Below are 13187 nucleotides of genomic sequence, written 5' to 3'. Positions count from 1 at the left end.
ACATGGCTAAGAACTGCTCAGGGCAGCTGTTACTTTTTGGAGATATTCGCGCTTATCTCGAATATTTCCAAAAGTTGATAATAGGAGATAGCGATGTTAGCGACTGTTTCCAGTCGCTAACATCTTGGCATGCCCACTTTGCATGTCATTAGTGATAAATATCACTCACATGCAAAGTGGGGCCCAAGATGGTCGCTATCTCCTACTAGCCGTCGCTAACTGGTGCTAGCAACAGCTACGTAATACAGATATAATTTTATCTCCGCGAAGCGGAGCGCTGTTACAGATATATATCTTGTTTTTGAACGTTAATTTCTCAAAATGCACTGAAGCACATATATTGAGACCTAGCAAAGGCACATCGGGCTACCAGTCCCTAATATTTTACCAAGTTTCGTGCAAATCCATTCAGCCGTTCGATTATTATTATTATTTATTTTTTTTGCCCCGCGGGGCCCTTTTAAAACCTCCACATCAAACCTAGGGGATCAGCGAGGATCTACTATGCCCCCTTATGGTCATTTGCCCCTTCGCTTTGGCCTCCTCTTGTCTCTCGATCCTACCGAGAGACAAGATGGCGGCCGCTACGGACTGTTTGGAATGTTTACAGACACCGGAGAGCCAATCAGCTTCGCTTCGCAAAGCTCCGTAACGCGAAAAGTACGCGAAGCGGTCCGCTGTTACAGATATATATCTTTTTTTGAACGTTAATTTCTCAAAATCCACTGAAGCACATATATTGAGACCTAGCAAAGGCACATCGGGCTACCAGTCCCTACAATTTTGCCAAGTTTCGTGCAAATCCATTCAGCCGTAAGATTATTATTATATTTTTTTTTTTTTGCCCCGCGGGGCCCTTTTAAAACCTCCACATCAAACCTAGGGGATCAGCGAGGATCTACTATGCCCCCTTATGGTCATTTGCCCCTTCGCTTTGGCCTCCTCTTGTCTCTCGATTCTACCGAGAGACAAGATGGCGGCCGCTACGGACTGTTTGGAATGTTTACAGACACCGGAGAGCCAATCAGCTTCGCTTCGCAAAGCTCCGTAACGCGAAAAGTACGCGAAGCGGTCCGCTGTTACAGATATATATCTTTTTTTGAACGTTAATTTCTCAAAATCCACTGAAGCACATATATTGAGACCTAGCAAAGGCACATCGGGCTACCAGTCCCTACAATTTTGCCAAGTTTCGTGCAAATCCATTCAGCCGTAAGATTATTATTATATTTTTTTTTTTTTGCCCCGCGGGGCCCTTTTAAAACCTCCACATCAAACCTAGGGGGTCAGCGAGGATCTACTATTCCCCCTTATGGTCATTTGCCCCTTCGCTTTGGCCTCCTCTTGTCTCTCGATCCTACCGAGAGACAAGATGGCGGCCACTACGGACTGTTTGCGGCCACTACGGACTGTTTGGAATGTTGACAGACGCCGGAGAACCAATCAGCTTCGCTTCACAAAGCTCCGTTGCGCGAAAAGTACGCGTCCTAGGCCGCTGCCCGGTCCGCGCTTACAGATATATATCTTTTTTTAAACGTTAATTTCTCAAAATCCACTGGAGCACATATATTGAGACCTACAAAAGGCACATCGGGCTACCAGTCCCTACAATTTTGCCAAGTTTCGTGCAAATCCATTCAGCCGTTCGGGCTAAAAGTGAGGCCAACCGCCCTATGGAAATTAACATGGGAAAAACGCGTTTTGGGACCCCCCTTTTTTCTCGGCCCCCCCTTGACGAACCCCCCCCAAATTTTAAAAGGCTGCTCAGAAACAAAATGTGCCATTTTCCTGAAAATTTCAGCCAATTCCGTCCACAAACGGCAAAGTTATTAGACATAGAATTTTCAAAAATCCCATAGAGAAAAAATCCTAACTATATATACCTACTGGCGACCGCCAGTAGGTAATATATATATATATATATATATATATATATATATATATATATATATATATATATATATATATATATCCAACAAAGAGTTGTCCCTGTGAGGTTGACCTCATGGAAACATTAGCCTCAGTAAATGATGCAACAGTTTGTTGTTTCTCCTCTTTATTGCTTCAAAAGGCTCGACGCGTTTCAGGATTGCTCCTTTGGTCACGAGCCACACAGCAACTTACAGCAAACACAGCTCGGTGAAAAAATACTTGCATCAATTAAAGGTCCAACCCATAATGGGCGTAGATTCCTGCCCCATGGGCTTCTGGTATTTGCAGTCTATCATCGAGTTGTATGCCAAATTAATGTGCATTATTCCCAAGTGGGCACAAGCGGAGTTCCAAACACTGTCTTTTAAAACACACCATTCCGTGCAGTTTCCATTCCTGTGGCCCAGTGCCAGATTCCCCCAGCTCTGCAGGTCCGCTCCAGGCGGCGGGTCAAACTTCGCGGCGTAGGCTAGCCGCTCATATTCAACAAAGAGCTGCCCCTGTGAGGTTGACCTCATGGAAACGTTCGCCTCAGTAAATGATGCAGCAGTTTGTTGTTTCTCCTCTTTATTTCATCAAAAGGCTCGACGCGTTTCAGGATAACTATAACGATTGTGAAACCTATGTTTTTTTTTGTGAATTTCAAAGGGTTTTTAAATGCTAATTCCTAACTATAACGATTGTGAAACCTATGGTTTTTTCAGTGAATTTCATAGTTTTTTTAAAAGCTAATTCCTTTTATATCGACTTTGTGACCTACGATTTTTTTTATTTTTTTATCAGCTGTTTTTTTATAACTATTATTTATAGTATATTTTTTTAATCATTTTTTCCTGGTGCGCTCAGGGTGCGCGCACCGGTAAGCTTACCCGTATCATTTTGTCTTGGAGCGCTCAGGGTGCGCGCACCGGTAAGCTCTCCCGAGAGCGCAGCGAGAGCGCTAATTCTGCGTTCGTAAAAAAAATATGTATGAAAACTAAATAATAATGCAAGACATTCAGTACCATACTTATAAAAGAAGTATTTTTGATTTTCTGAATGAAAATGATTTTGCATTTCCGTAAACCTACTAAAACGTCACTCAGGCGCGCCACGTAAGCACCCCCGGAAGCGCCTACATTCGCGCCGCGTAAGCGCCCCCGGAAGCGCTCTGGTGCGCGCAGCGTAAGCGTGTCAAGTCATGTGACCTTAAAATAACACTTTTCATTGGTTGCTAACAGTTTTTTTTACAAAGAATGAAATCCCCACCCATTTCCTTCACTTCTTCTTTCACTTTTGTGACTGCAAGACCTGTCTTTTTCCTGCTTAATCTTTTTTGGATTATCATGGCTGCTAGACCCACCAGTAGCAGTGAGGACTCAGATGGGTTCATAGAGGAAGAGGCTCCTCAGCCCAGGGTAAAAGAACACTTCATATGGAAGTTTTTTTCCATTCCAGATGATAAAAAAAAAAAGTAAATGCTCCAAAGGTGGAGTGCCGAATTTGTCACACTGTCCTGTCACGGGGTGACCCTACCAGAAAATATTAATTTGGAAATTCGACCATGATTCGGCACGTCCAGAGGAGGCACCCTCAGAATTATGCCCGGGAGAGTGTCAGGGCTCTGGCACGAGAGGCTCCAGGGGATGGTGCTTCTACTTCAACTGGAGGAGCAACTGCATCGGTGAGGGGTCGACCAGAACAGCTGATCCCAAATATTCAGCCTGTTTTTAATGAGGCCACAATCAAATGCAAACATTGTGATGCACTTCTTTGTTACGGGGAACAAAGTATTATGATTATTGTTCGAGCAATAGAGAACCACCGCTGCCGTCCCCAGCCCTAATTTTGATTATTTTTTTTGCTCCTGTTGAGCAGTTTCCCATTCCCTGTTTTTGTTTTTGTTGAGAAAAAAACGAAAAAAGAAGAAAAAAAGTTATTTTTAAAACTACCTCCGATTCTCAAAAAAGAGCTGTATTCTTAAAAAAATGAAAAAGAGTAACTGAAGTGGAGTGCAGTGAGAGAGGAGAGGAAAATGAGTGAGAAAGCAAAGAAAGGGACGAGAGGGGAAGGGAAGTGAAGTAGGGGGACTGAAAGAAGGTGAGTGTGGGGAAGGAGAGAGAGGAGAAGGAGAGTGAACATGGGGAATGAGGATAAGTAAAGAAAATGTAGTAAAGGAACGGGGGTGTGGAAGGGTAAGAAAAGAGCAGTGATGTTTAGGAAAGAGTGGAGATACAGACTGGATAAAGGCAAGTGAGTGTGAGACAAGGTGAGTAAGGGAGTGAAGAGACAGAGAAAGTGAAAGAAAAAGTGAGAGTAGAAGACTGAGGGCCTCATTTATGAGGCCATGCGTCACTTTTATGCCGCCGGTGCGTCACTTTTTGTGACGCACCAGTGGTGTAAAAAATGCACCTTGTTGAGTCATATTTACAAAGTGACGCATCTAGGTAGATGCGTCACTTTGTAAACCCCTGCGCCACATTATACCTGCGCCAGGTATAATGTATGCAAAGGGGGCGTATTGACGCAAGGAAGGGTCGTAGAAGTGACGCAGTGAAATCTATGAGATTTCACTGCGTCACTTTTAGGACACCGTTGCATCAAAATCTTGCACCTGCCTCACAGCAGGCGTAAGACTGAAGCAGGCCTTTTCACATGGGGCTTGCCCCATGTGGTTGCGTCACTTTTGTGACACACTCCAGCAATGCGTCACTTTTGCGCTTACAGATACGTCAGAAATACTGACGTATCTGTAACTCCTTGCGACAAGATGCGTCATACATTAAATATGACGCATCAGGAATGTCGCAAGGAGAGCGCACTGAGAAGTGAAGCATCGCTGCTTTCACGCAGCGATGCGTCATTTCTCATAAATGAGGCCCTGAGTGAGGGAGGAAAGAAACATAAGTGAGGGAGTGTGGCTGTGTTATAGGGAGTGAGCGTGATAGAAGAGGAGTGACAGACTAAGGGGTCAGAGAGAATGAGGCTAACAGAGAGAGAAAGAGGGAAGGGGAGTGTAGAACTAAGAGGACAGAGGGAGTAAGAGAAGGAGTTAGTGAAGTGGAGTAAGGAGAGTAAGGGAAGAGAAAAGAGTGAAGGAGCAAAAGAAGGAAAGAGACAGGAAGGAAAGTAAAGGTTAAGGTCTGAAAGAAGGTGAGTGTGGGAGTATGGTTGAATTATAGGGAGTGAGCGTGACAGAAGAGGAGTGAGAGACTAAAAGGACGGAGACAATGAGGCTAACAGAGAGAGAATGAGGGAAGGGGAGTGTAGAAGTAAGAGGACAGACGGAGTAAGATAAGGAATGAGGGAAGTGGAGTAAGGAGAGTAAGGAAGGGAAACAGTGAAGGTGTAAAGAAAGAGAAGTGAGAGGAAGGAAAGTGAAGGAGAAGGTCTGAAAGAAGGTTAGTGTGGGAGTATGGCTCAGTTATAGGGAGTGAGCGTGATAGAAAAGTAGTCAGAGACTAAGAGGACGGAGAGAATGTGGGTAACAGAGAGAGAGTGAGAAAAGGGGAGTGAGTAAGTTAGAGGACAGAGGGATTGAGAGAAGGAGTTACTGAAGTGGAGTAAGGGGAGTAAGAGAAGGGAAAAGAGTGAAGGAGCAAAGGATGGGAAGAGAGAGGAAGGGAAGTAAAGGAGAAGGTTTCAAAGAAGGTGAGTGTGGGAGTATGGCTGAGTTATAGGGAGTGAGCGTGACAGAAGAGGAGTGAGAGACTAAAGGGACGGAGAGAATGAGGCTAACAGAGAGAGAATGAGGTAAGGGGAGTATAGAAGTAAGAGGACAGACAGAGTAAGAGAAGGAGTAGTCAGAGACTAAGAGGACGGAGAGAATGTGGGTAACAGAGAGAGAGTGAGAAAAGGGGAGTGAGTAAGTTAGAGGACAGAGGGATTGAGAGAAGGAATTACTGAAGTGGAGTAAGGGGAGTAAGGGAAGGGAAAACAGTGAAGGAGTGAAGGAAGGGAAGAGAGAGGAAAGAAAGTAAAGGAGAAGGTCTGAAAGAAGGTGAGTGTGGGAGTATGGCTCAGTTATAGGGGGTGAGCGTGATAGAAGAGGAGTGAGAGACTAAGAGGACAGAGAGAATGTGGGTAACAGAGAGAGAGAGTGAGAAAAGGGGAGTGAGTAAGTTAGAGGACAGAGGAATTGAGAGAAGGAGTTACTGAAATGGAGTAAGGGGAGTAAGGGAAGGGAAAAGAGTGAAGGAGCGAAGGATGGGAAGACAGAGGAAGGAAAGTAAAGGAAAAGGTCTGAAAGAAGGTGAGTGTAGGAGTATGGCTGAGTTATAGGGAGTGAGCGTGATAGGAAAGGAGTGAGAGACTAAGGGGACGGAGAGAAGGAGGCTAACAGAGAGAGAATGAGGGAAGGGGAGTGTAGAAGTAAGAGGACAGAAGGAGTAAGAGAAGGAGTTAATGAAGTGGAGTAAGAAACTGCACATTTTAATTGGTTGTACTTTTGAACACTTTGAAAGTCGCATAACATTCACCCATCCCCCCAGTACTCATTCCCCTGTTACCATGGTAACTCCCTCCTCACCCAGCACACAGTTCAGAAGTTCATCATACTATGTTGCAAAAAAAAAAGCAGCAAGGGTGTTTGACCACTCAATGTACCAGCTAATCATGTGCAATGTTTCTTGAAATGACTTTTCCTCAACCTTTGAAATGACTTATTTAAAAAAACAAAAGCATGCACCCTAGTTTTCAGTGGAGAATGTTAAGAAAGCACCAATCATTTTTTGTTTTTCAAGTGCACTGAATCTCAACCACTTTTTTACATAACTCCTACTTTCAAACTGCCATTTCATTTCCACAACTCATCTGAATACAAGCACATCTACCTTCAAGATGCCAAAACTCTGGTTTGTGGGTCATAGCTTTGTCCACTGGAGTCAAACATACACAGCTAACAGAGGTATTTACAACCTTGATTAACCAAATGTGGACATTGTATGGATTGGACAGAGAGGATTGAGAAGTCACCAATTGATACCATTGGTAAAATCCTTTATGCATCTACCACACCCTGACCTCATAATTGTGCACTGTGGTTGCAATGACCTGGGCACTTTGACTGGGGTAGGTCTGGAAATGCTTTTAAAGGACATCTTTGGGCAATTGATGTGACTTTTTCCAAAAACTGCCTTGGTATTTTCTAATATATGCCAAAGGCAAAAATCGCACTGGTCCAACCAATTTTGCCCACAGATTGAGAAAGCAAGGAAACATGTGAATAAATATGTTTCTGCTTTTCTCAGAGACTATGGTATGGGTTCCATTTACCACAACAACTTGTGTTACAACATGCAAGACATCTATAGGAGAGATGGTGTGGATTTTACAGATGAGGGGAATAGAGTTTTCCTCTTGAATATAAGACTCTGCATTGGTACCTACTTGTAGGTACAAAAAACACCCACATAACACAACAGCTCTTTTCAGAGCTACCCTACCTCTAAGCACTCGAAAAAAAAATTTACTATCATTTTTTACACTGTTTTTCCCTGTGGTGCGCTCAGGGTGCGTGTACCAGAGAGCGCACCTGGGAGCGCACCCAGCGCTTACCCCGCGTAAATTAAAAAAACTAAAAGTTTTATTGCCCTTCAGGGTCCTTCTAGGCCCCCCTTAGAAAACCATAAGGGGTCAGGATGTGTCTACTCTGCCCCCTTTTAATTATATCCCCCTTTCTTTTTCACCTCTTGTGTCTCGATTCTACCGAGACAGAAGATGGCGGACTCTCCAGACTGTTTAGAATGTTGACAGACACCCAACAGCCAATCAGCTTTCCGCTCGCGCACTCCCGTAGCGCGCCGGGTGCGCTCCCCAGTACGCGCACCTGTGAGCGCTCGGAGCGCGCCTATAGATATATATGTGTTTTTGAAGTTAATTTAAAAAAAAAACACTGGAGCAATTTTCACCAAATATAGTAAAGGCACATCTGCGTACCAGTCCCTACAATTTTGCCAAGTTTCGCGTAATTCCGTTCAGCGGTTTGGGCTGTAGACTTGTCAGACCGTCCTATGGAAATGAACATGGGAAAACACGTTTTGGGACCCCCTTTTTTCTCAGCCCCCACACCATGAATCTCCCCGAAACTTCCAGGGAAGGAGCGGAGCGGAGCTGGCCAAGATTTTGGAAAATTACACACAAATTCCTCAACCGGTGCCAGAGTTATTCCCAATAGAATGTTGCGGATTTCCCATGGTAGCCAATCCTAACTATAACTACCTACTGGCGACCGCCAGTAGGTAATATATTTATTTATTTATTTATTTATTTGCAGAGTTTTATATAGCGTGAACTAGAACCGAACCGAATCAGTTATCAGAGCGCCTTACATAGCACCAGTTAAGTTACATGAGGACACACTTTCATTTTTTTTTTTTTTTAGGCACGGGGAGATTAAGTGATTTGCCCAGAATAACAGGGGGTTTTTGGCGTCGTTACCGAGACTCGAACCCAGATCCACAGGTCCGAGGTCGAGCGCCTTAGCCATTAGACCAACCCCTCTCCCCTATATATATATACATGTATATATATATATATATGTGTGTCTATACATATATATATCCAGACAGTTAGGGTCCCTCCGAGACCATTCCTCCCATAGTCAGGTGGCGTACAGTTTCCGGCGAACCCAAAAGCCGTTTAGTATTGCAAAATTTCCAAAGTTGCTCAATCCAGCAAATACGCACTCGGAGACAAAGATCTGAAGAAAAAAGTATTTATTCCCAAATTACGCTACACGTTTCAACACAATCCTGTGTCTTGCTCACACGAAATGCTTCGATGTTCCCAGCATGTTTAAAAAGACAACAACAACATAGACAAGGGCATGTTTGTGTATAAAGGTCACATGATCTCCTATGTGATCGTATCCGCCATTTCTAAGTGGTGTAAACCTCATAGACTCACATCTTACACCACTTCATATACTTATACATTATTAAGAAGACAATTAGTTCTTCCATCTCCTATATCGTATATATATGTGCCATATAAATCAATCAATGTACCACTAATGTCAACCCAACTTTCGGCTCGCATAATTAGGTCATTTCTTAATTCTTTTTACTTATTAGCAGCCTGGAAACCGTTTTCTTAGATGTCCTTAGTATATGGCACATAAAACCCTTTTCCCTCCGGTATAGTACCTTGATACAGAGTTACCCGGGAGTTTATGTATAATAAGTCCATTAATCTCCTGCACGGGAATGTCCGCCATTTCTAAGTGGTGTAACCATCATTCATTTGCATATTATATCGCCACAAAGTTGTGCATTATTGAAATATTTTTACAGATGTTTATCTCCTTGCCAACTCTAGGAAATTCTAGTATTAAGGTACTAAACCGAACGAAATGAGTTATGCTAGAAATTCAAGGATATCATAGTACTTTAACAATAACCTGTATCTTTCTATGATGGAATGTCGTTTCAATAATGCACAACTTGGTGGCGATATAATATGCAAATGAATGATGGTTACACCACTTAGAAATGGCGAAGACAGCACGCCGAAACGCGTCTGTGTGAGCCCTTTCCGCGAAAATAAAAACTAGCGTGATTGGCATAACTCCCTCTCGAGTGCTGTTTGTCTTCTTCATTATCTGAGGAGGAGTTGGAGCGTTATATATATATATATATATATATCGAAACAATCCTGGCTGCTGTCAGCGCGGGTTGAAACAGGCGCAGACCTCTTCTCCTTTTTTAGTGAATTCAAGCTTTTTAATAAAGCGCCATACAGTCTAAAGTATAACGATGCCTATGGTCTAGTTCTCAAAATCTTTTTCTGAAAGAGCAATGTAAATTATCTCCTTCTAAATGCCATTAATCATTTCAAAGAAACTGAATTATGCCTCATTTATGTACCCCCATACCCAATTCCAACTCAAAACACCAATTTCTAACTTATGCTTTATGTTTGCGTTTGATTAGAAAAGTTAGAAAAATTATGTACCACAACGACTTAATAATTTACCCAACGATGTTTAGGTACAATCACAAAATAAACATCTATATACACACATTATTTCTATACAAATATATATATACACATATATTTTTTATCTCTTTCAAAACATGTTAGCCCACCAAATTTTTGAAAATAAAGGATGCTATAAACATGTACAACTAAGCATTCCTAAGCAATAAGATCTAACCAGAAATCAACAAAAGAGCAGACCAAGTCTATATTCTTTCGACCTATCTTCTTATTATACTCTTTTAAATATGTATTTTCACAACGTAAACTATTTTTAACACTGGTGTCTTTTCATGGGTGTCGACGCGTTTCAGCCCATTCACTACGGGCCTCATCAGGACAAGGGCTAATAATGATCCATCTAAAAAAGTTTTTTAAAAAATTGTGTATAACTACATACCTTCAGAATTGAGAACAGGTTCAGAGAAAGGGATATGTACATATTTACATATTTTACATATTCACATTTTATATATATGTTTTCCTTCCAAGTGGTCAGACGCTGCCCCAAAGTCAAATAAAGCCATTCATGCATGACACCCTGTTGTGTAAAAGACGATTACCAAAAAAACCGTGCCTATTCATAAATATTTTCTGTCTAACAAATTACCACTATAAGCTCTATCCCGAGAGGTGATAAAGAATAAAGAATAAAGATAGGTGACAACTAGAGATCTTCCACCTCCATGTCTATATCTCCGTTACTACTATAATGAGAATAACTAAAATAACTAAATGCCATAAAAACGAGAGGGACTCTATTACCGTAATGGGTGAGCTCCAATCAACATGAAGACAACACACTGCGAAGTTCTTTACAAAGTGCACTATTCCAACACTGTAAAATAAGGACAATGAAATAAATCTCATGAATATGGCGTTCTAAATGGGACCCAATTAGAGGTACATCCGGTCCTACATTATTAATGCTTACCAAGAAAAACAGGGGTAGGGGGCTTCTATATTCCAAACAATATGTCCTGTCCAATTCTCCTCTACCGATGTAATTCAGGCCGCTCCCTATGTTGCAAATATAAAAACATACATCAGTACTCCTGTTTACATCTGACCACCTTATCCGGTAGACATATGATCTAGTCGTAGGGGTAGGAATTCTTACCTAGTCAATGGGGACCCAACTCCAACTGAATACGTGGGGGCACTCAATTCCTTTTTCTTATTTTCCACAGGTTTCTGAATAATAAAGAAATACCATAAAGCACTATGTCCCAGGTCACTAATTAACATACTATAACTGCAATCCGTCTAACTAATGATCCACCGAGTGGTGCTTACTTAGGTAATCGGTCGCCGCTCGTTCGTCCTGGTGTTAGTTCGACATCATCTTAATCCACCACCATGGTCGATCTATGGCATACAAATGCCGGTCACGTGACGTGGAAGTTAAATCCCACTGCCCTGGACATGGAAGACAGACTGCTCCTAAGGGAATATAGGGTTACACGAACTGATACTACGGACCTGCGTCTCCCGGTCTCTTTCCCTAGTAGTACCGCGTGTATCTGAATAATGGCGAACTGCATTCAGACATCAAAATAAATACATGCCACAGCGCGTTAATCCCTAAACTTACCAAAGTAAAAAAATAAAAGTAAAAAAGTGAAAATAGAAATAGAAAAGCCTTCACCAGCTTAAGCAGGGTCTGCCACTCCTCACATTAAAAATCAATTTGTTCAAACTCCTTTGAACGTAGTGAGTAATATCACATAATATTCAATGTCAGTGTTACAGAAGATTAAATACAGCAACAAAACAGAATACTGCCAATTAACAGGGAATTCTATATCAATGTCAAAATTTCATCTCTGTTATACATCCTATTCACAGAATATTCTATATCAGTGCCCAAATTTCATCTCTGTCATTTAAACCATAGGTTGCTGTCTTATATTTTTCAACTAGTCTGGCCTCTAGCCTATCTAATTTTGATTCTATTTCTTCTGGTTTACCTTTACTCAACACACAAAGGACTGTCCAAGTAATGTCATTCTCCGTATGTTGGTAAGTTTAAAAATGTTTTAATAAAGCGCCATCACACCATCAGTCGTGTCAGCAGTGGTGATTTTATTGTCAGCAATCACAGAGCGAGTGCTCTCCTCGACGCGTTTCGCTCCGCAGGCGGAGCTTGGTCACATGGTATATGTATATATATATATATATTCACTGAAAAAACCATAGGTTATAGACCATATATAGTTAGGAATTAGCATTTACAAAACCTTATTTTACTCACACAAAACCATTGAAATTCCATATATAGTTAGTTGCACTAACTATATATCGCGCACCCGCAATCCACTGCTGATGATGTCACATATTACATCATTCATGACATGGTCAGTGACATCACTGATGACATCACTGATGACATCTCAAATGACATCACTGATGACATCACTGATGACATCTCAAATGACATCACTGATGACATCACTGATGACATCTCAAATGACATCACTGATGACATCACTGATGACATCTCAAATGACATCACTGATGACATCACTGATGACATCATCCAGTGACTGTGTGTTTCTGTAAAGTTTAAATATGTTTTACATATTGAAGAATGAGTAGATGTAGAAGTGTCTGGATGAAGGATTTAGTAGGTGCGTGACTGACTGTATGAGTGAGTGATTAAATGTGTCTCACTGAGTGCATGGGTTAGTGACTAAACTGTCTTAATTTGTGCATCATTCTGTCTGTTGTTCTGTAAACTGCTGCATGTGTTGATCAGTAGCTATATGAGTAACTATATGGGTTATTGATTGATTGTCCAAGTATTTGTATGGGAGACTGAGTGTGTGTGTGGCTGGCTGGGAGATGTGTGACTCTGTGCAGATCAATGTGTTCTTGTATCAATGATTGTATAAGAGAGTAAGTATGTGTTAGTATATGTTTGAAAATGTAAGGTACTCTATGTTTAACTGTATAGATTAGAAAATGGAAGTGTAATTGATTCTTTACAGGACTGACTAGGTGTGTGAGTAACTCCATGGATGAGTGGCAGAGTGTGAGTGTCTGTATAGGTGTATGAGTGCATATGATAGTGTTGTAAAGATGAGTGATTGTATGTATGAATGATTGTATGGGTGAATGAGTGAATGTGTGTGTAGACATAAGAATCAGTGAGGGCGTATGTAGTAACTAGTATTGGTGTGTCAATGGTTTAAAACATTATATTCTGTATTTAACACTGGGTGTAACAGAGGTTATATTAAAGTGTGAGGAGATGCATTGTATTGTCACATGAATGATATCATCAGTGATGTGACCAT

This window comes from Lissotriton helveticus, chromosome 6 (genome assembly GCF_964261635.1).
Source record: "Lissotriton helveticus chromosome 6, aLisHel1.1, whole genome shotgun sequence".
NCBI lineage: Eukaryota > Metazoa > Chordata > Amphibia > Caudata > Salamandridae > Lissotriton > Lissotriton helveticus.
This window is presented reverse-complemented; position numbering follows the sequence as displayed.